The sequence below is a fragment of the Pan paniscus genome, chromosome 5 (assembly GCF_029289425.2).
Source record: "Pan paniscus chromosome 5, NHGRI_mPanPan1-v2.0_pri, whole genome shotgun sequence".
Lineage (NCBI taxonomy): Eukaryota > Metazoa > Chordata > Mammalia > Primates > Hominidae > Pan > Pan paniscus.
In genome coordinates this window covers 152401218-152422075 of record NC_073254.2, presented here as the reverse complement: position 1 = coordinate 152422075, position 20858 = coordinate 152401218, and the positions used below count along the sequence as shown (strand labels likewise).

The 20858-nt window shown below is 38.5% G+C and overlaps 1 long non-coding RNA gene across 1 annotated transcript in view; it reads right to left on the bottom strand.

The window, feature by feature from the left end:
• Nucleotides 1–19453, bottom strand: part of LOC134730625 (uncharacterized) — a 30475-nt gene extending 11022 nt beyond the window's left edge. The window contains exon 1 of the long non-coding RNA XR_010112518.1: nucleotides 4938–19453. This is a non-coding gene — a long non-coding RNA (uncharacterized LOC134730625). The remainder of the gene's footprint in view (nucleotides 1–4937) is intronic.
• Nucleotides 19454–20858: the final 1405 nt, after the last annotated feature.

Genomic DNA, 20858 nt, shown 5'->3' with positions numbered 1-20858 from the left:
GTCACTAAGACCCTGTGGGTCCCCTATTGTGCCTATGGGCATGTGCTTAAGGTGCTAGAGATGCAGGTGTAGATGGCTTTTCTGAGGGCAGGGCATCTGCTGTTGCAAAGGGACCAAAGAGCTGGCTCATTGAAGGCAACACACATTCTGTTTTCTGGGAATTCCAGACAGATATAAGCAGGAAGGGCCTGACATTCTGTGACTTGACAAACTGGGGCTATTAATCTATCAAATTTAAGGTAAAAGTAACCATACACTAGAAACTGCTGTTGGTGGAACTTTGAAGATCACTGGATGGCATATTCTGAATTGCCTTCACAGTAAGAATTCTCCAGGGAAGAGACACTTCTACTGAGAATCACCTGGTTCCCTCCAAACCAAGAAATGCCCAGCTCTATGTTCCTCATTCTGCAATTGCCAAACTAGTGGCTAATGAGGAGGTGCTATTACTCTTTCTCACAGGAGTCTTCTAGAACATGTGGCAGGGATGATGGATGCTTCCATGCTCCTATTGACCAGCTAGCAGAGGAAGTGAGAATGACAAAGTTTATACCTTATAAACAACACCATCAGCTATCACTGGGTTATGATTTTTACATTCATAAACATCATGATCATAAAAATGCCTTCATTGATTTTTATGTTTCATGTTTTCATGTTTATAAAGATAGCCCATGCTTATTTTAAACATAGAAAGTAGAAAACTGAAAACTTTCATTTATCCTGCTCTCCAATAAATATTATTTAACAGTTTGGTTTACATCGTTCAATAATTTTTTTTCATATAGACATACACATCCATATCTATATATGCATAACTCAAATCTTCCTAAGTTCCCAGGACATTGGAACCACCTTTTACTACAGCATCTGAATAAAATAGCTTGAGTCCCTATCCTAGGTAGTTTTGAGAATCTAGCATTTCCTCCAATTGCCCCAACAATTCCCCAGGAGGACGCTGGTAGAGTGGTTATTATTTCTTACTCTGGATTCTTGTTCCACGCTTAATTCCTTATTGGTTTTGTTGCCTTTTCCTTACCCCTGCTGACCGCCCCCAGGTTCTCTCTGGTTTACTTTTCTTCAAAACCTGAACACAGCCTCTTCTCATTATTTTTCAGTGCCCAGCTACTATTGTGTGAAATTAAATTTTACTGAGGGTTTGGGGTTTAGGGAGAAGGTATGGAAATTAACTCTTGTTCATATTTTGCTTTACATTTAACTTTTTCTTGATTATAGTTATTGGTCCTGTGCTATTTATGGCAATTACTACCAATTACCATTATGATACATATCATCTTTAATGACTAACATTCACACCATGCTTGCTAGAGGCCAATCTTCATGCTAAGGACTTTTTATGCCTTGCCTTATTTAATTTTCGTAACCCTGGGAAGTAGTTATTATTATAATCATTATTTTACAAATTGCAAACCAAAGCTAAGAAAGATTAATTGATCCATGGTCACACAGCTAACTAAAGTATGGCCAAGTTTTAAACTCAGGCAGTCTGGCTATGAAGGTTCATGTTTTCAGTCACTATGCTGTTCTGCCCTCATGCCTTCATAAGGATCATAAATGCTGCCCATTCTGGTGATCATTAATGTGTTTCACAAAAATTAGTCCCGCTTGGATCACATCCTGTGTGGCAGCTGCAGCCTTTACTGTGGTCTACATCTCCATTGCTATGGTTTGAATGATGATCTCCCTTCCAAAATTCATGTTGAAATGTAATCCCCAGTGCACAAATATTAAAAGGTGTGGTCTTTAGGAGGTGGCCTTTGGGAGCTTGGTCATTCATACATGGGATTAGCACCTTTATAAAAGGACTTAGATTGATGAGAGGCTCTCTTGACTTTGCAACCCTTCCACCATGTAAGGACACAGTGCTCTTCCCTTCTGGAGGATCCAGAAACAAGGCACCATGTTGGAAGCAAAGACCAGACCCTTTCCAGACACCAAACCTGCTGGCACCTTAATCGTGGAATTTCTAGCCTCCAGATGGTGAGAAATAAGTTTCTGTTCTTCATAAATTACCCAGTCTTAGGTATTTTTTATAGCAGCATAAATGGACTGAGACATTCATCTTTCAAAACATTTCTTTAGTTTTATTCTTAAAATCTCCTTCCAAATCAATTTTCTTTTTTTCCCCCTCAGTGGCCATTCTAGCCTTAATAGTCTTGAATGAGCCTGACTACCTTAATTTCCCTTTAAGACTCACCTTTGCATTAAGATAAATCAATGTCTATATTAAACTGTAGCTCTATTACTTTTCTGTTACCTTTTTAAACATGTTTCCGTAGGCCAAAAACATTTCTTCTCCTATAAGGGCATCTTGTTGGAGAACTCTAGAAATCAGTCTCCACAAAACATGGAAAAATCCCAGAGGCCACAGAAGTGTCAAATGGGAGATTTTATATATGATATGCTAGGCAACTTTGGTCAAACTGTGCATTAGCAAGGAGCTAGCTGAGTGTAGTCCCTGAATATGAACGCAGATGCTGTAGAGCTGTGTCACAAAAGCACTTGTCTTCACAAAACACACAAAAAGTTTTAGCAAACTTGCAGTTATCTAGTGTGATGGGCCAGGTGTGGTGGCCCACACCTGTAATCCTAACACTTTGGGAGGCTAAGGCGGGCAGATTGCTTGAGCCCAGGAGTTTGAGACCAGCCTGGAAAACATGATGAAACCCTGTCTCTACAAAAAATGCAAAAAATTATCCAAGTGTGGTGGTGCACACCTGTAGTCCCAGCAGCTTGGGAGGCCAAGATGGGAGGATCACCTAAGTCCAGGAGGTTGAGGCTGCAGTAAACCAGGATTGCACCACTGTACTCCAGCCTGGGCAACAGAGCAAAACCTCATCTCAAAAATAAATAAATAAATAAATAATTGAAATAAAGTGTGAAGGACACCCATAGCTGATCTGACCAATCTTATCTATTTCTATCCCTTCCATAAGACATAAAAAACGTAATTTTTTTTGAGACAGGGTCTCCTTCTGTCACTCAAGCTGGACTACAGTGATGGAATCATGGCTTACTGCAGCCTCAACCTCCAGGGCTCAAGTGATCCTCCCATCTGATCCTTCCATCTCATCCTCCTGAGTAGCTAGGACTACAGGTGTGCACCACCACACTCAGCAAATTTTTGTATTTTTTGTAGAGATCGGGTTTTGCCATGTTGCCAAGTCTGATCTCAAACTCCCGGGCTCAAGGGATTTGCCCACCTCAACCTCTCAAAGTGCTGGGAGTACAGGCATGAGCCACTGCATCCAGCCATAAAAAAAACATTTCTAACAACCAAGTGAATTAATAAAATGTGCAGGTCCAGATGGAATGATATTAGTTTCCTCCACCCTATCCCAGATGCTTGAAAAATATCTTGAGAAATCTGGTGTAATGTCACAGAAGCTTTGAAAATGGATTCCTAGACTTAGGAACCACTGTCTTCTAAAGATGATTTTTTGACACTCCTTTTTGACTATAAATGGAATCATCTTGAAAAAAAGGTTATGCTGCATTTTTCTGAAACAACTATCACAATTTAGCAATGCCACTAAAAACTTATATGACATTTGACCAGTGTCCCAACCTATGTCCTGGGACTTGTGGGTATTTACTCCAGGAAACAAGAAAAAATGCTATATCATTATGTATCTTAATTGCAAACATATGTCATAGAAAAAAATTAGAAGTTATGCTCAACATTGTGGTATAGTTGTTCAAATTATTGAATGTACTTAAGTGCATTTTACGCAAATATAAAGATTTCATAAAAGTATGAAATAATGTTAAAGATATGGTATAAATAAAATATATGCGAAATGGTGTACTCCTTTTGCTTACAATGTAAATTATGTAGCTGTATGTTCTGGAAGAAGGAGTAGAGCTTCCTGAGAAGACTGCTCTCTGACTCCTGGTCTTCTTCCTGGCTTGCCATGCTGCCTGGAGTTTCTCCTCCCTGGGTTATTACCTCAGATGGTGAAAAATGATCAGAGCTACAACTAAGTGCAAATGGTGTCAGCTTCATAACTCCCACACAGCTCTCAAAAGATAGAAACTGATCATGCATAAGGACTAGGACAGAAACTTTTCCCACTCCTTGAACAAATATTTAAGTGTACACCTTGTTGCCAGAAGACCAAGGCCATATTGCCTCTGATCCCTTAAGCTAGGGTTTCTTGAGTATAGTTAGTAGACCCTCAATTGAAATAACCTCTTGTGCTTGTTAAAACGCAGGTTTCTGGCCGGGTGTGGTGGTTCACACCTGTAGTCCCAGCACTTTGGGAGGCCGAGGCGGGTGGATCACCTGAGGTCAGGAATTCAAGACCAGCCTGGGCCACATGGTGAAACCCCTTCTCTACTAAAAATACAAAAATTAGCTGGGCGTGGTGCTGCACACCTGTAGTCCCAGCTACTAATCAGAAGGCTGAGGCAGGAGAATCCCTTGAACCCGGGAGGCAGAGTTGCAGAAAAAAAAAAAAAAAAAAAAGCATGCTCCTGAGATTGTAGGAAACCTACAGCATCAGAAATCCCTGTGTTTATGGTCCAGGAATCTTATTTTGCCAACCTTCCCAGAAAATTTCACAGGCAGAACTGTGCTACCCTATCATATTCTCTCCTTGCAAGGCTTCACCCCCCTCCCTTCCTCCTGCATTACTAGTGCTTCGGCTGGCTCTTGCCTCCCTGGCTGTGCATCCCTTCCTGGTGTTGCACCTCAGGTTTGCCATCTAAGGCCCATGATCAATAGGAACCTAGGATTTCAGAATTGTATACTTCTGCTTTTCCATGTGCTTTTCAGCACTGCTTGACTTAAAAAAAAATACTATTAAGAAGCATTCTGCTGTAGCTCTGCAGATCTGCAGCTCTGCAGTTCAGCAACTAGACCCCATACCCTATGTTTCTCAAACATTCCCCACATTTGTCCTCTGCTCACTTACCTTTGGAAGAGGCATGAGGAATTGGAGAGGATCAGTAACATTCACTAATGACTTCCCTGCCAAAATATCACCATTCTCTGTGTCACAGTCCTCTCATGACATATGGTTATGGTCTCTTCCTCTTGACCTGTGTTTGTGGCACCCTGCCCCAATTCAATATAGAAAAACAAAAACAAGCAAATAAATTATATGTTAAAGTTATCTTTTTATTTTAATTTACCAAAATACTAAAAAGATTTGCATAACCTCCAGAAAAGGGCATGTTTCTTATTTATTGATTGAATCATTCATCCAACAATAGTATTTATTTGAAAAAGACTGTCAATTATATTTTACAAATTCCAAATTGGCCTGCCTTTTAAAGTCTCTCTATGAAAAATCATCATCAGTTAACTTTTCCATTAAAACAAACAAAAAATAAGAAAAAAAATTGGCATTGATTTTCTGCGTGTCTCCACCATGTTCTGGGAAGATAAAAATCAGCATGAAAAATCAAGATTAACACCACATATCTGGGCATGGAAGTACATATTTATATAGTAGGGGTGCTCTAATATACACCTTTCGAATTCAAATGCAGACTGGTGCACAATATGGGCACAATTTGTTTTCACTTTCACCAAAAGTTGGCCCAGGACTCCAGAAACTAAATGATTAGAGATTTGATTTTCTCGTCTCCATCTATTAATATATTTAGAAAAGCACTTTACTTGATAACAGAAGATTAGATGAATTGTGATTTGTCTCCTGCCCCCAAAATATTTTTGGGCATCCTAGTCTCTGTGACTGAGGGTAAGCAGCTCCAATACTCCCCTGCCCCAGGGACAAAGGGGACTCCTCTGGGTCCCATGACTTGTGCTCTCCCATCTACACATCTTGTGAACATTCCTGTGTGAACATGTGCTCTCTTATGACATCCTCCTTATGTCTTGGTTCTTGGTTGGTGTATTAGTCTGTTCTCATGCTGCTAATAAAGACATACCCAAGACTGGGTAATTTATAAAGAAAAAGAAGTTTAATGGACTCAGTTCCACATAGCTGGGGAGGCCTCACAATCATGGTGGAAGGTAAAGGAGGAGCAAAGCCATGTCTTACATGGTGGCAGGCAAGAGAGAATGAGCCCAGTGAAAGGGAAACCCCTTGTAAAACCATCAGATTTCATGAGACTCATTCACTACCATGAGAACAGTACAGGGGAAACTGCCACCATGATTCAGTTACATCCCCTGGGTCCCTCCTACATACGTGGCAATTATGGGAGCTATGATTCAAGCCGAGATTTGGGTGGGGACACAGCCAAACCATATCAACTGGCATTATGGGTTAAATGAGTTTATCATCTCTCAAATAATAATGGTAATAAGAAGACAACAGCTTTAAAAAGTGAATCAAACACATTGACCTGGAAGTAGCCCTTGGCTCCCTTTACTTCAAAACTGAAATTTCTTCTGTGGAATATGCTGTCCCACTTGAGAGAAGATTGCAGTGTGTTTAGCAGAGATAAAGATGCTTTCTCTTCTCAGCTTCAATAGGGAGTCTCCCAGGAATTTAACAGATTATTGGTTCAATCGAAAGCTTCAGTGAGTAAATTGACTCTTCTTTCAATCCAGACACCCGACTGGTGATGTAGTTCGCCAGCCTGTTGTGTGTCAGGCAGGCCCACCTTTGTATTAACCCCTTTGAGGTATGCTTTCTGGCTCCTGTGGAGGTACATGACTCTGGGTATGTCTAGCCATGCTTACCGAGATTCATTTATAATCTTAGCATTGGTGTATCAGAAAACTTGTTTTAACTGGCTTATACTTTTGAGGGTATTTGTGGTATTATCATTTTTAAACATACTTGTGTTCATATTTATGTTCAAAGAGTCAACCCCATGCAGGATGAATGGAGTAAACCTAACACATAATTAATATGCATTTTAATTTCAACTATAATGCCATGATTTTTCTCTAAAGCAGAACTTGAAACATTGAATGGCATGCTTATTTGTTTATTCCTAAGCAAAATACTTAAATGTCTTAAGTTTTTTTGTGTCTCACTCACATTACTTGATATCTAATTTGATTCAATTGAATACAGGAAAAAATGGAGATATGTATGTGTATATATATATATATATATGTGTGTGTGTATATATATATATATATAATTTCACAGAAAAAAATACAGTCAACTAGTCCAGCAAATAACATATCTAAATATTGAAAAGCATATTTTAAACCAGTAAATGACAGAATTAAGAGACATTGAATATCTAGAATAAGGACTACAAGGAAGAAAATATTAGGAAACACCAAATTTGCTTTCTAAACCTCTTGACACTTAACTTTTAAAGAAGAATAGAAATAAAGAGACATTTTCTGTTTGCAGCCTCAGATTTTGTTTAAAATTATATTGTACAATGGTGATGACTACACCATTTGGCTCCATCTGAAGAAAGAATATGATTGAATGAGCAACTTTTGACATTTGAAAATCAACATTGTTTACATTTAAGAAAATTCACTATAGATTGTTTTTAATGAGTTTAAAGAGGTCTATAAAGACTTAAGTAAACTGTATTCTATGTTCATATTACTTCTCTTCAATTATATTTTCCCAAAAGTTCAATAAGTATAAACATGCTAAATGAAGCCATATGTCCAAAGCAGACAACAATCTTAACTCTCATTTGCATTATACTTAAGTTCAAAGCATTTCCCCACTTAAAATGATTTTAAAACAAAAAGGTGAACGCTCGATAGGTTCATAATTGGGAAATAAGTTATCAATACAGTAACAAATTTGTGAATTTATAGCCAGAATACACAAAGAAAGGAAACACATAAAAATATTTTACCCAGGTAATCTATTGAATTTCTAATGTAAAATAGGGTATTAAATCTTGTGTACAACAAGATACATTATGGATATAGATATGTGACCTCAGAATTTTAAAAAATTCAAAACAAGCAAAGATACGGAATCAACCTAAATGCCCATCACCAAATGAATGGATAAAGGAAATGTGGTATATATACACAATGGAATACTATTCAGCCATAAAAAGGATGGAATCCTGTCATTTGTGACAACATGGATGAGCCTGGAGGACATTGTTAAGTGAGATAAGCCAGGCACAGATAGACAAATATTGTATCATCTCACTTGTATGTAGAACCTAAAAAAATTTGATTTCATAGAAGTTGAGTAGAATAGTGGTTACCAGAGACTGGGAGAAGGGGGAGAGGGGAGATGAAGAGAGGTTGGTCAATGAGTGCAATGTTACAGTTAGATAGGAGGAATAAGTTCTGATACCATATTGCACAGTAGGGGTACCACGGCTAACAATAATGTATTTTATATCTCAAATAGCTAGAAGAGAGGATTTTTTTTAGTGTTCTTGCAATAAAGAAACAATAAATTGGTGATGGATATGCTAATTACCACGGTTTGATCATTACACAATGTATGCATGTATTGAAACCTCATATTGTACCCCATAAATATGTGCAATTACTATGTGTCAATAAAAATAAATTTAAAAAATTCATAGCAGAATGATGTTGTTCAGTTAGGGACTGAGTTCCTTGTTTATATTTTTGCCCTTCACACTTTACATTCAAAAAGTATTTATTAAGTGAGTAATATGTAGGCAGGCAATACATATTTATTTTTTCCATTTGGAGATGGCAGCGGAGTGTGTATGATGCACATAGTGTCTCAGGCACTCATATTCCAGGACCCACAGTTTAGGAGATAGAGCTAGGAGTGAAGATATGTTGGATGCCATATGAGTAGGTATATGGAGCTACCATCCCTTGGAGTAGGAAATTAACTCTTTTATCCTATATTTCAAAAGATATCCTAAGAAATTAACATAATGAGTTCCTCTCGGGCTTCTGTGTGGAGGAAGCAGGGGCCCAGAGGGATACTCAGTTATTTGCATGTAAGGGCATAGGGTCCTACTTGTCTCTAGTCTTGTCTTGTAGACTTTCCCTTTTCACTTGCAATACTCTACCCCTTCCACAACTTTACTGTCTCCAGTGGTATATGAATAAAGAGAATCAGCCCAAATTCATGTTCATCACTCAAGTTTAGGGATTCTCTAAAGGTTAGCACAGTCTTCTCCTCCTCACCTTCCACTGAGACCTGAGTCTCTTTGTCTTCTCAGTGGCTGTTGTCGCTGTGACCTCAAAACAACTGCTTATTACTCTATTATCTGTATATACATTCTTGCATTAATTACTATTAAATTAATGTAATTCAGATTTCCTAGAAGACGATAGCCTGAATACCTACTGGAATAGCATATGCAGGCACAGGTGTCCTGGGAAACTTGTCTCCAAGAAAATTACATGTACTTAGGTTTTTACAAACTCAACAAAATGGGTTCCATGTGCTGCGAAGATACAAGCTTGCCAGCTCCGTCTCAGGGCTGCAGGTTAGAAGGACGGATGAAAGGCAGGCTCATCTCTGCTCCTTCCCTGCCTCCAAGCAGGTTCACATACATGCTGCTGTTTGCCCCTGTACACACCCTGAAAAACTTTCTCCCTAGTGAATTGCAGACTCTAAACTCATTTCAGAGTTGGTCTCAATAAAACAACATATGTCTATCTTGAAGAAAGGAGAATTTAGTATTTTCACATGTAATTGTGAATTGTAAAAACTATTAACTGTTCTATTTAACTTGAAAATAACAATAGTAGTGGCCTCATCATTAGAATACACTATAAAAATTGGTACATGTTTTCTTCTTAAATTTTCTATATTATGAAAAACATCCTGGAAAACTACAAATGTATTCAATTTGGTACGTAGACCATGGATTTCAAGTGATTTTTGAATGTTTCATTGCTCTCCCACCCTGACAGCTGAATTCATCTCAAAGCACCAAGCATTTTCTGTGTAACTGGCAGGGTTCAGTTGCCGTGTGGAGATCTGACTAGTCGGCCGAATGATAGTCCCATGGCATATTTAAAACATCCATATGTTCTAGGAACCAGAAATAACCTCCTCCTCCATACTGGTGTCCAAGTAAGTATTTCCTAGCAGTATTTCTTTTTTTTTTTTTTTTTTTTTTTGAGATGGAGTCTTATTCTGTCGCCCAAGCTGGAGTGCAGTGGCGCGATCTCGGCTCACTGCAAGCTCCACCTCCTGGGTTCACGCCATTCTCCTGCCTCAGCCTCCCGAGTAGCTGGGACTACAGGCCCCTGCCACCACGCTTGGCTAATTTTTTGTGTTTTTAGTAGAGACAGGGTTTCACCGTGTTAGCCAGGATGGTCTCGATCTCCTGACCTTGTGATCTGCCTGCCTCGGCCTCCCAAAGTGCTGGGATTACAGGCGTGAGCCACTGTGCCCGACCCTCCTAGTAGTATTTCTAAGGGCAATATTGTTTAAATTAACTATTCCTTTGTATTCCTTTGATAAAAGAAATGGCCATGCTTTGATTAGTATTGTGTTGGCACAACAAAAATCTGTAAGAGAAGAGGAAGGAATAGTTCTAATAAGATCACATTCTTGTTATTTGGAAACTAGCATTCTTCTCCACTTTCATATTTATAATAGCAAGCACACCTCTCTAGTGAAGAATAACCAATGAACATACTGTTTTGTGGAATTAAACTAACATAAAAAGACTATTTTTGGCTAAAGAAGAATACAATTCTTAAAAAGCTTGTATTAATTTTTCCTTCTGAAGTTTTCCAATGTTACATTGCATATACGTCTAATTTTTAAAATAGAATATTATGAGAGCACCAGCATCCACATTGTTTAAGTTAAAAAATTAGATGAGGTGATGGAGGAAATGTTGAACCCAGGTAAATAAATGCAGTTGTGAAATTTACCCTGATTTTTTTTTCCATGTAGAGATCTGGAAAGGGTTAGTTTCATTATGGACTGGTACTCTATCTAAATAAGATTGAAGAAGCAAAAAAGAGATATTAAACTTGAGTTAAAGCAAGTTCTGTCTAGAAAAATGGGAAACTTGGGGAATTTGACTAGTCAAACATTTTTAGTGATTAAAAGCCAACTCAGTTGTCTAGACATTAAGAGAACTAGAAATAAATGGGAGGGAGGGCATGGCACACTGCACCCTGAATCTGGAGGATTGGGGCCTCACACTTAATGCGTTTGGGAGTCATGAAAGCTTTGGGGGCATAGCAGAGTATAATAGGGGAAGGTGTTATCAGGATAATCTGATTGAGGCTCAGGCTAAAATTTTATCTACTCCTTTGCTAATTCCACAAATATTTACTGGACTCTTAACTATTTGCCAGGTATTGTTCTTGTGTCATGGGATGAGGCAGTGAAGTACTCAGACCAAAATCCTTGCCCTTATAGAGTATATGTTGTAGTTGGAATACAGACAATTAACATAAATGAAGTGATTAGTATGTTCAAATAGTGATAAGTTTTAAGGCAGAGGAAAAAAAGAAGGGAAGGAGAATAGAAAGTACGAAAAAAAAAAGACTTGAAATTTTAGATAGGGTGGCCAGAGAAGGTACTAGCTAGTGAAAAAGACTTGAGGCAGGAGAATACCTGATGTGCTTATTTCTTGGCCAATATTTCTGTTTCTAAGAATATGGTAGACTAAAAAATTGTGAAGCATCTCTTTGGAAACATCATTAAATGCTGGTACCATATAATAAATGCCACCTGTATTATATTTCTGTTGTTGTATAATAAAATTCCTTATTTAATAATAGCTTTAAATAACAATGACCATTCATTATCTCTCACAGTTTTTGTGGGTCAGGAAGTCAGGAGTAGCATAGCTGGGATCTACTGCCAAGGAGGCTTGCTCACATAGTTGTATAACTGATGTTGGTTATTGACAGAAGCCTCAGTTCATCCCCATATGGGCCTCACCATGTTGGCCTCACCACAGGCTGCTTGGGTGTCCCTAACACATAAGACTCGTTTCCCTTACAGCAAGTTATCCATGAGAGAAGCCAAGATGGAAACTGCCATGCTTTTCTGACCTAACTTTAGAAAACACACTGTCATTTCCACATCATTCTAATGCTCACAGGAGTCCACCATGATTCCAGGAGACTACATGAGTATGTGAGTACCAGGAAATAAAGGTCATTATAGCTCATCTTGGAAACCAGATGCAACACTGCCACATAAACACAGTTATACACTCAAGAAATGCAGAAAAACAGGTAGAAGAAGCTAAAAATCTTAGTACTAAGCAGCACTCAATTAATAGTTACCCCCAAAAGACGGCAGTGTCCATCTTCCTGCGAGTAAGGCATAGTCTTCTAACCACAGCAGTTACTAATAACTAAGGCTTAGACCCAGAGAGACAAAGATTTGGAATAAAGAACTAACAATATAATAGGAAGTCTGAAAGTGCTACATCCATTGCAAAAGAAGAAATAGAAAAGTTCGCCCACCAAGAAAAGAAAACAATAAGAAGTGTCATTTATATTGGCCTGGGTTTTGGGAGAGAAAATGTTCCCTAAGAATTTGTAGCCACAGCCAGATCTTCACGTGGCTTCAAATTTGGATTTACACTTCCTGCAAAATCCAAGAACCCCATACTAAAAACTTCACAGAACATGGTCTTGACTTGGGTAGCCTTGAGGTGCCTGGCAAAAACAATTATAAATCCTCTCTTCAAGCCATGCCCTCCATGATTCCTATGTAGTATATGCTTAGCAAACATGAGAATACACTACTAAACTATAAAGCACACAAGAAAAGAAAGCATTATACATGAGAGTAAAAGGGAACAAGAAGTCACAGAATTGAACATGCAGAAATTTGAATTAAAGAATTGTTAAAATAAGAATGCAGCATAACTTTTGATAAAATAGTGAAAGAATTAAAACTGAAATAAACACATAAAAATGATCAGGCAGATTCAAAAAGAAATAACAATACCAACCACAAACTAAGAATAAGTAATATAATCACCAAGGTTATAATCTCATGGAAATGTCCTACTTGTAGCATGTCAGAGCAAGGAATTAAATAAATCTCCTCCCCATAAATCTGGACAAAATATCATATGAACATTTCAGTAAATGCAGAATAGGATATGACAAAACTAATACCCACTTATGATAACAAAACTCTCAACAAATAAGAAATAGAGGGAAACTTCCTCATCTTCCTAAAGGGCAGCTAATATCATACTCAATTGTGAAAGGCTAAATGTTTCTTGCCTAATTTCAGAAACAAGGCAAGAATTTTCATTCTGGTTACTTTTTTTCAACATTGTATGGGAGGTTCTGGCAAAAAATAAAAGGCATTGAGATTGGAAAAGGAAAGTAAAGTTGTATTTATTCCCAGATGACATGATCCTATATTTAGAAAACCTCAAATATTCCAAAAATAAAAAATTTAGAACTAATAAATAAGTTCAGCAAGGATGGCTATAAGATAAATATTTATTTTTATTTTTATTATATTAGCAACAATCTGAAAATTTAAGAAAATAATTTCAGGCCAGGCACAATGGCTTACATCTGTAATCCCAAAATTTTGGGAGGCTGATGCAGGAGGATCGCTTGAGCCAATGAGTTCAAGACCAGCCTGGGCAACATAGTGAGACCCTGTCTTTACAAAAAGTAATAATAAAAAAATTAGTTGGGTGTGATGCATACCTGTAGTCCCAGCTACTCAGGACGCTGAGGTGGGAGGATCACTTGAACCCAGGAGTTCAAGGCTGCTGTGAGCTATGATTGTGCCACTGTACTCCAGCTGGGGCAACAGAGGAGATTCTGACAAAAAAAAAAAATAACGAAGGAAGGAGGAAGGAAGGAAGAAGAGAAGAGAAGAGAAAAGAAAAGAAAAGGAAAAGGAAAGAAAAAAAAAAGAAAAGAAAAAGAGGGGAGGGGAAAAGATGGCCGATAGAGGCAGCTCCAGTCTGTGGTTCCCACCGAGAAGTACAAACATGACGAGTGAATCCTGCTCCATCAACTGAAGTATCCAGGTTATCTCACCGGGTCTGACTAGGCAGCTGGGGGACCCACATAGAGCAAGGAAAAATAGGGTGAAGTGATGGCTTACCTGGGAGCCTCATGGAATAAGGGGAACTCTTCCCCGTCCAGCCAAAGGAGGCAGTGAGTGATTGTGCTACCCTGCCTATGAAACCATGCTTTTTCCACGGAACTGTGCATCTCATGGATCAGGAGATCACCTTGTGATCCCACATCACCAGGGCCTTGGGTTTCAAGCACAGGGCCTTGGGTTTCAACCTGCTCAGGTTTCAGCCAGCAGTAGCAGGCTGGAGACTGCCTAAGCGACCAAATTCCCATGGGAGGGGTGGCCACCATCACTGCAGCTCCAGTTGGCTGCTTTCCCCTGCCAGTGCAAGGAGACTGGGTGGTCTGGACCGGGAGGAATTTCCCATGGTGCAGCACAGCAGCTGTGGCAGATCGTGGTCAGCCTACTGCTTTAGGTGGGACCCGGATCCATCCCTCGTCACTGGGCAGGACCTCCCTGCAGGAATTTCAGCAACTCTAGCCAGGGGTTTACAGACAGAACTCTGATTTCCCTGGGAAGAAGCCCCTGGCAGGAGGGGAGGCTGTAGTCTCCACAATTCAGGGGACATAGTCTTTCCTGCCTGTTGGCAGTACAGATGAGGGATTCTCCCCAGTGCAGTGAACCTGCTCCACCAAGGGACAGCTGGACTGCTTCTTTAAGCAGGTCCCTGATCCCGTGGCTCCTGACTGGATAAGATCTCCCAACAGGGGTCATCAGACACCTCATACAGAGTGTTCCTGCCAGAATCAGCTAGGTGCCCCTCAAGGATGCAACTCCCAAAGGATGGCTGGCAGCCATCTTTGCTGTTCTGCAGCCCCCATTGTGACACTTCCAGGTGCAGGAGACACCCAGGCGAATAGACTCTGGAGTGGACCCCCTGCAAACCACAGCAGCCCGACGGAAGAGGGGCCTGACTATTAAAAGAAAAACAGAAAGCAACGACAACATCAACAAAAAGACCCCATAAAAATGCTATCCAAAGGTCAGCAGCCTCAGAGAACTCATGAAGATGAGAAAGAATCAATGCAAAAACGCTGAAAATTCAAAAAGTAGGAGTGCCTCTTCTCTTCCAAATGATTGCAACACCTCCCCAGCAAGGGTACAGAACTGGGCTGAGGCTGAGATGGATGAATTGACTCAAGTAGGCTTCAGAAGGTGGGTAATAGTAATAACCAACTTTGCTGAGCTAAAGAAGTATGTTCTAACCCAATGCAAAGAAGCTAAGAACCATGATAAAATATTACAGGAGTTGTTACCCGAATAACAAGTTTAGAGAGGAATATAAATGACCTGATGGAGCTGAAAAACACAACACAAGAACTTCACAATGCAACCAGAAGCATCAATAGCCAAATAGACCAAGTGGAGGACAGAATCTCAGAACCTGAACACTATCTTGCTGAAATAAGACAGGCAGACAAGGTTAGAGAAAAAAGAATAAAAAGGAACAAACAAAACCTCCAAGAACTATGAGATTATGTAAAAAGACTGAACCTATGACTAATTGGGGTACCTGAAAGAGACAGGGAGAATGGAACCAAACTGGAAAATACACTTCAGGATATCATACAGGAGATCTTCCCCAACCTAGCAAGACAGGCCAATATTCAAATTCAGGAAATCCAGAGAACCCCAATAAGATGCTCCACAAGAAGATCAACCACAAGATACATAATCATCACATTCTCCAAGGTTGAAATAAAGAAAAAAATATTAAGGGCAGACAGAAAGAAAGGCCAGGTCACGTACAAAGAGAAGCCCATCAGACTAACAGTGGAAATTTCAGCAGAAACCCTACAAGCCAGAAAAGATTGGGGGCCAATATTCAACATTCTTAAAGAAAATAATTTCTAACCCAGAATTTCATATCCAGCCAAACTAAGCTTCATAAGCAAAGCAAAAATAACATCTTTTTCAGACAAGCAAATGCTGAGGGAATTCGTCACCACCAGGCCTGCCTGGCAAGAACTCCTGAAGGAAAAGCCATTACCAGCCACTACAAAAACACACTGAAGTACACAGACCAGTTGCTATGAAGCAATTACATTAAAAGGTCTGCAAAATAACCAGCAAGCATCATGATGATGGAATCAAATTCACACATAACAATGTTAACCTTAAATGTAAATGGGCTAAATGCCCCAATTAAAAGACACAGAATGTCAAGCTGGATAAAAAGTTAAGACCCATTGGTGTGCTGTAGTCCAAGAGATCCATCTCACCTGCAAAGGCACACATAGGCTCAAAATAAAGGGATGGAGGAAAATTTACCAAGCAAATGGAAAGCAGAAAAAAAGGCAGAGATTGCAATCCTAGTTTCTGACAAAAAATACTTTAAACCATCAAAGATCAAAAAAGACAAAGTAGAGCATTACATAATGGTAAAGGGTTCAATTCAACAAGAAGAGCTAACTGTCCTAAATATACACACACCCAATACAGGAGCACCCAGATTCATCAAACAAACTCTTAGGGACCTACAAAGAGGTCTCTTTGACTCCCACACAATAATAGTGAGAAATTTTAACACTCTACTGCCAATATTAGATAATTGAGATAAAAAATTAACAAAGATATTCAGGACTTGAATTCAGCTCTAGATCAAGTGGACTTGGTACATATCAATGGAACTTTCCACCCCAAAACAACAGATTATACAATTATCTCAGTGCCACATGGCACTTACTCCAAAATTGATTACATAATTGGAAGTGAAACACTCCTTGGCAAACACAAAAGAACTGAAATCATAACAGTCTCTCACATCACAGCTCAATCAAATTAGAACTCAAGATTAAGAAACTCACTCAAAACCACACAGCTACATGAAAATTGAACAACTTGATCCTGAGTGATTCCTGGGTAGATAATGAAACTAAGGCAGAAATCAAGACATTCTTTGAAATCAATGAGAACTAAGATACAACATACCAGAATCTCTGGGATGCAGCTAAAACAGTGTTAAGAGGGAAATTTATAGCACTAAGTGCCCACATCAAAAAGCTAAAAAGATCTCAAATCAACATCCTAACATCACAACTGAAAGAACTAGAAAACCAAGAGCAAACATATCCCAAAGCTAGCAGAAGACAAGAAATAAAACCAAAATCAGAGTGGAACTGAAGGAGATAGAGACATGAAAAATCCTTCAAAAAATCAATGAATCTTTTGAAAAAATTAATAAAATAGACTGCTAGATAGACTAATAAAGAAGAAAAGAGAGAAGAATGAAATAGACACAATAAAAAATGATAGAGGGGATATCACCGCTGATCCCACAGAAATACAAACAACCATCAGAGAATACTATAAACACCTCTATGCAAATAAACTAGAAAATCTAGAAGAAATTGATAAATTCCTGGACACATATAACCTCCCAAGACTGAACCAGGAAGAAGTCAAATCCCTGAATAAACCAATAATGAGTTCTGAAATTGATGCAGTAATAAATAGCCTACCAAACAAACAAACAAAAAAAGCCCAGGACCAGACAGATTTACAACTGAATTCTACCAGAGGCACAATGAAGAGCTGGTACCATTTCTTCCAAAACTATTCCAAACAATTGAAAAGAAGGTAATCCCCCCAACCCACTTTGTGATTCCAGCATTATCCTGATACCAAAACCTGGAAGAGGCATAACAAAAAAAGAAAACTTCAGGCCAAGAGGCCTGACGAACATTGATGCAAAAATCCTCGATAAAATACTGGCAAACCGAATCCAGCAGCACATCAAAAAGCTTATCCACCACGATCCAGTTGACTTCATCCCTGGGATGCAAGGATGGTTTAACATATGCAAATCAATAAATGTAATTCATCACATAAACAGAACTAAAGACAAAAACCACATGATTATCTCAATAGATGCAGAAAAGGCCTTTGATAAAATTTAACATTACTTCATGTTAAAAACTTGCAATAAACTAGGTATTGAAGGAACATACCTCAAAATAATAAGAGCCATATATGACAAACCCACAGCCAATATCATACTGAATACTGAATGGGCAAAAGCTGGATGCATTTTATTTGAAAACCAGTACAGGGCAAGGATGGTCTCTCTCACCATTCCTATTCAACATAGTATCGGAAAGTCTGGCTAGGGCAATCAGGCAAGAGAAATAAATAAAGTGTATTCAAATAGAAAGAAAGGAAGTCAAATAGTCTTTGTAGATGACATGATCCTATATCTAGAAAACCCCATCATCTCAGCCTGAAAGCTTCTTAAGCTGATAAACAACTTCAGTAAAGTCTCAGGATACAAAATCAATGTGCAAAAATCACAAAAATTCCTATACACCAACAACAGACAAGCAGAGAGCCAAATCATGAATGAACTCCCATTCACAATTGCTACAACGAGAACAAAATACCTAAAAATACAGCTAACAAGGGAAGTGAAGGACCTCTTCAAGAAGAGCTACTGCTCAGGACATCAGAGAGGACACAAACAAATAAAAAAAAAGTCCATGCTCATGGATAGGAAAAATCAATATCATGAAAATGGCCATACTGCCCAAAGCAATTTATACATTCAATGCTATCCCATGAAACTACCATTGACATTCTTCACAGAATTAGAAAAAACTATTTAAAAATTCATATGGAACCAAAAAAGAGCCCACATAGCCAAGACAATCCTAAGCAAAAAGAACAAAGCTGGAGGAATCATGCTACCTGACCTCAAACTATACTACAAGGCTACAGTAACCAAAACAGCATGGTACTGGTACCAAAACAGACACATAGACCAACAGAACAGAATAGAGATCTCAGAGATAAGACTGCACATGTACAACCATTTGATCCTTGACAAACCTGACAAAAACAAGCAATGGGGGAATGATTCCCTATATAATAAATGATGCCAGGAGAAGTGGCTAGTCATATGCAGAAAACTGAAACTGGACCCCTTCCTTATACCTTGTACAAAAACTAACTCAAGATAGATAAGAGACTTAAATGTAAACCCCACAACTATAAAAATGCTAGAAGAATATTTAGGCAATACCATTCAGGACACAGACATGGTCAAAGATTTCATTGTGAAATCACCAAAAGCAATTGCAACAAAAGCCAAAATTGACGAATGGGATCTAATTAAACTAAAGAGCTTTGCACAGTAAAAGAAACTATCATCACAGCAAACAGACAACCTACAGAATGGGAGAAAATTTTTGCAATCTACCCATCTGACAAAGGTCTAATATCTAGAGTCTATAAGGAACTTAAACAAATTTACGAGAAAAAAAAAACCCAACCTCATTATAAAGTGGGTAAAGGACATGAACAGACACTTCTCAAAAGAGGACATTTATGCAGTCAACAAGCATATGAAAAAAAGCTCAACATCACTGATGATCAGAGAAATACAAAACAAAACCACAATAAGATAGCATCCCATACCAGTCAGAATGGTGATTATTAAAATGTCAAGAAACAACAGATGCTGGTGAGGCTATGGAGGTATAGAAATGCTTTCACACAATGGGAATGTAAATTAGTTCAGCCATTGTGGAAGACAGTGTGGTGATTCCTCAAAGACCTAGAGTTAGAAATACCATTTGACTCAGCAATCTCATTACTGGGTATATACCCAAAGGAATATAAATCATTCTGTTATAAAGATACATGCACATGTATGTTTATTGCAGCACTAGTCACAATAGTAAAGGCATGGAATCAACCCAAATGCCCATCAATGATAGACTGGATAAAGAAAAGGTAGTACATATACACTGTGGAATACTATGCAGCCATAGAAAGGAATTAGATCATGCCCTTTGCAGGGACATGGATGGAGCTGGAAGCCATTATCCTCGGCAAACTAATGCAGGAACAGAAAACCAAACACTGCATGTTCTCACTTATAAGTGGGAGTTGAAAAATGAGAACACATGGATACAGGGAGGGGAACAACACACACTGGGACCTGTCAGAGGTGGGGCAGTGGGAGGGAAAGCATCAGGAAAACTAGCTAATGCATGCTGAGCCTAATACTCAGGTGATGGGTTGATAGGTGCAGCAAACCACCACGGCACACATTTAGCTATGTAACAAACCTGCACATCCTACACATGTAACCCAGAACTTAAAATAAAATAAAAAGGAAAAGAAGAGAAAACAATTCACAATAGCATTAAAATAATTAAATACTTAGGAGCAAATTTAACAAAAAAAGTGAAAGATAGATACACTGAAAACTATAATATTAAACATTGCTGAGAGAGTATATAGAAGATCTATATATATGGAGGAATATTTCATGTTCATGGATTGGAAGACTCAATATCAAGATGGCAAATTCTCTTCAAATTCTCCCTAGCAGAAGAATGGCAATAATTGCCAAACTCATCCTAAAATATATATATGGAAATGCAAAAAAACCCAGAATATTAAAACAATTTGAGAAAAAAAGAAAAATTTGCAGAACTTATAATTCCTGATTTCAAAAGATAGTATAAAACTACAGTAAGCAAGATGATGTTGTATTGGCATAAGAACAGGCCTGCAGATCAATGAAACAGAATTTAAGTTCTAAAACAAACTCTTAAGTTTATGGTCAATTTATTTCCAACAAAGATGCCAAGGCAATTCCTTGGGAGAAAAGATAGTCCTTTCAAAAAATAATCTGGTACAAATGAATATTTACTTGCAAAAAGAGGGATTTAAACCCTTACCTCATACCATACACAAAAAATAATTAAAATAGATCACAGATCTAAATGTAAGAGCTAAATGTCCTATCTTTTGCTGTGTGTGTGTTGTTTGCTTAGTTTTCTTTGTGTTTGGCATTTATCTATCCTTAAACTCTCCCAGATGTATGAAATATCTCAAACACACTCTGTACTCTGTTAATTTCAGGGTTCTGAAAGTTCTCATGGAGTCTTCTGTTCTCTGCAAATGTGGTTCAGTTTATTTCTATGACTG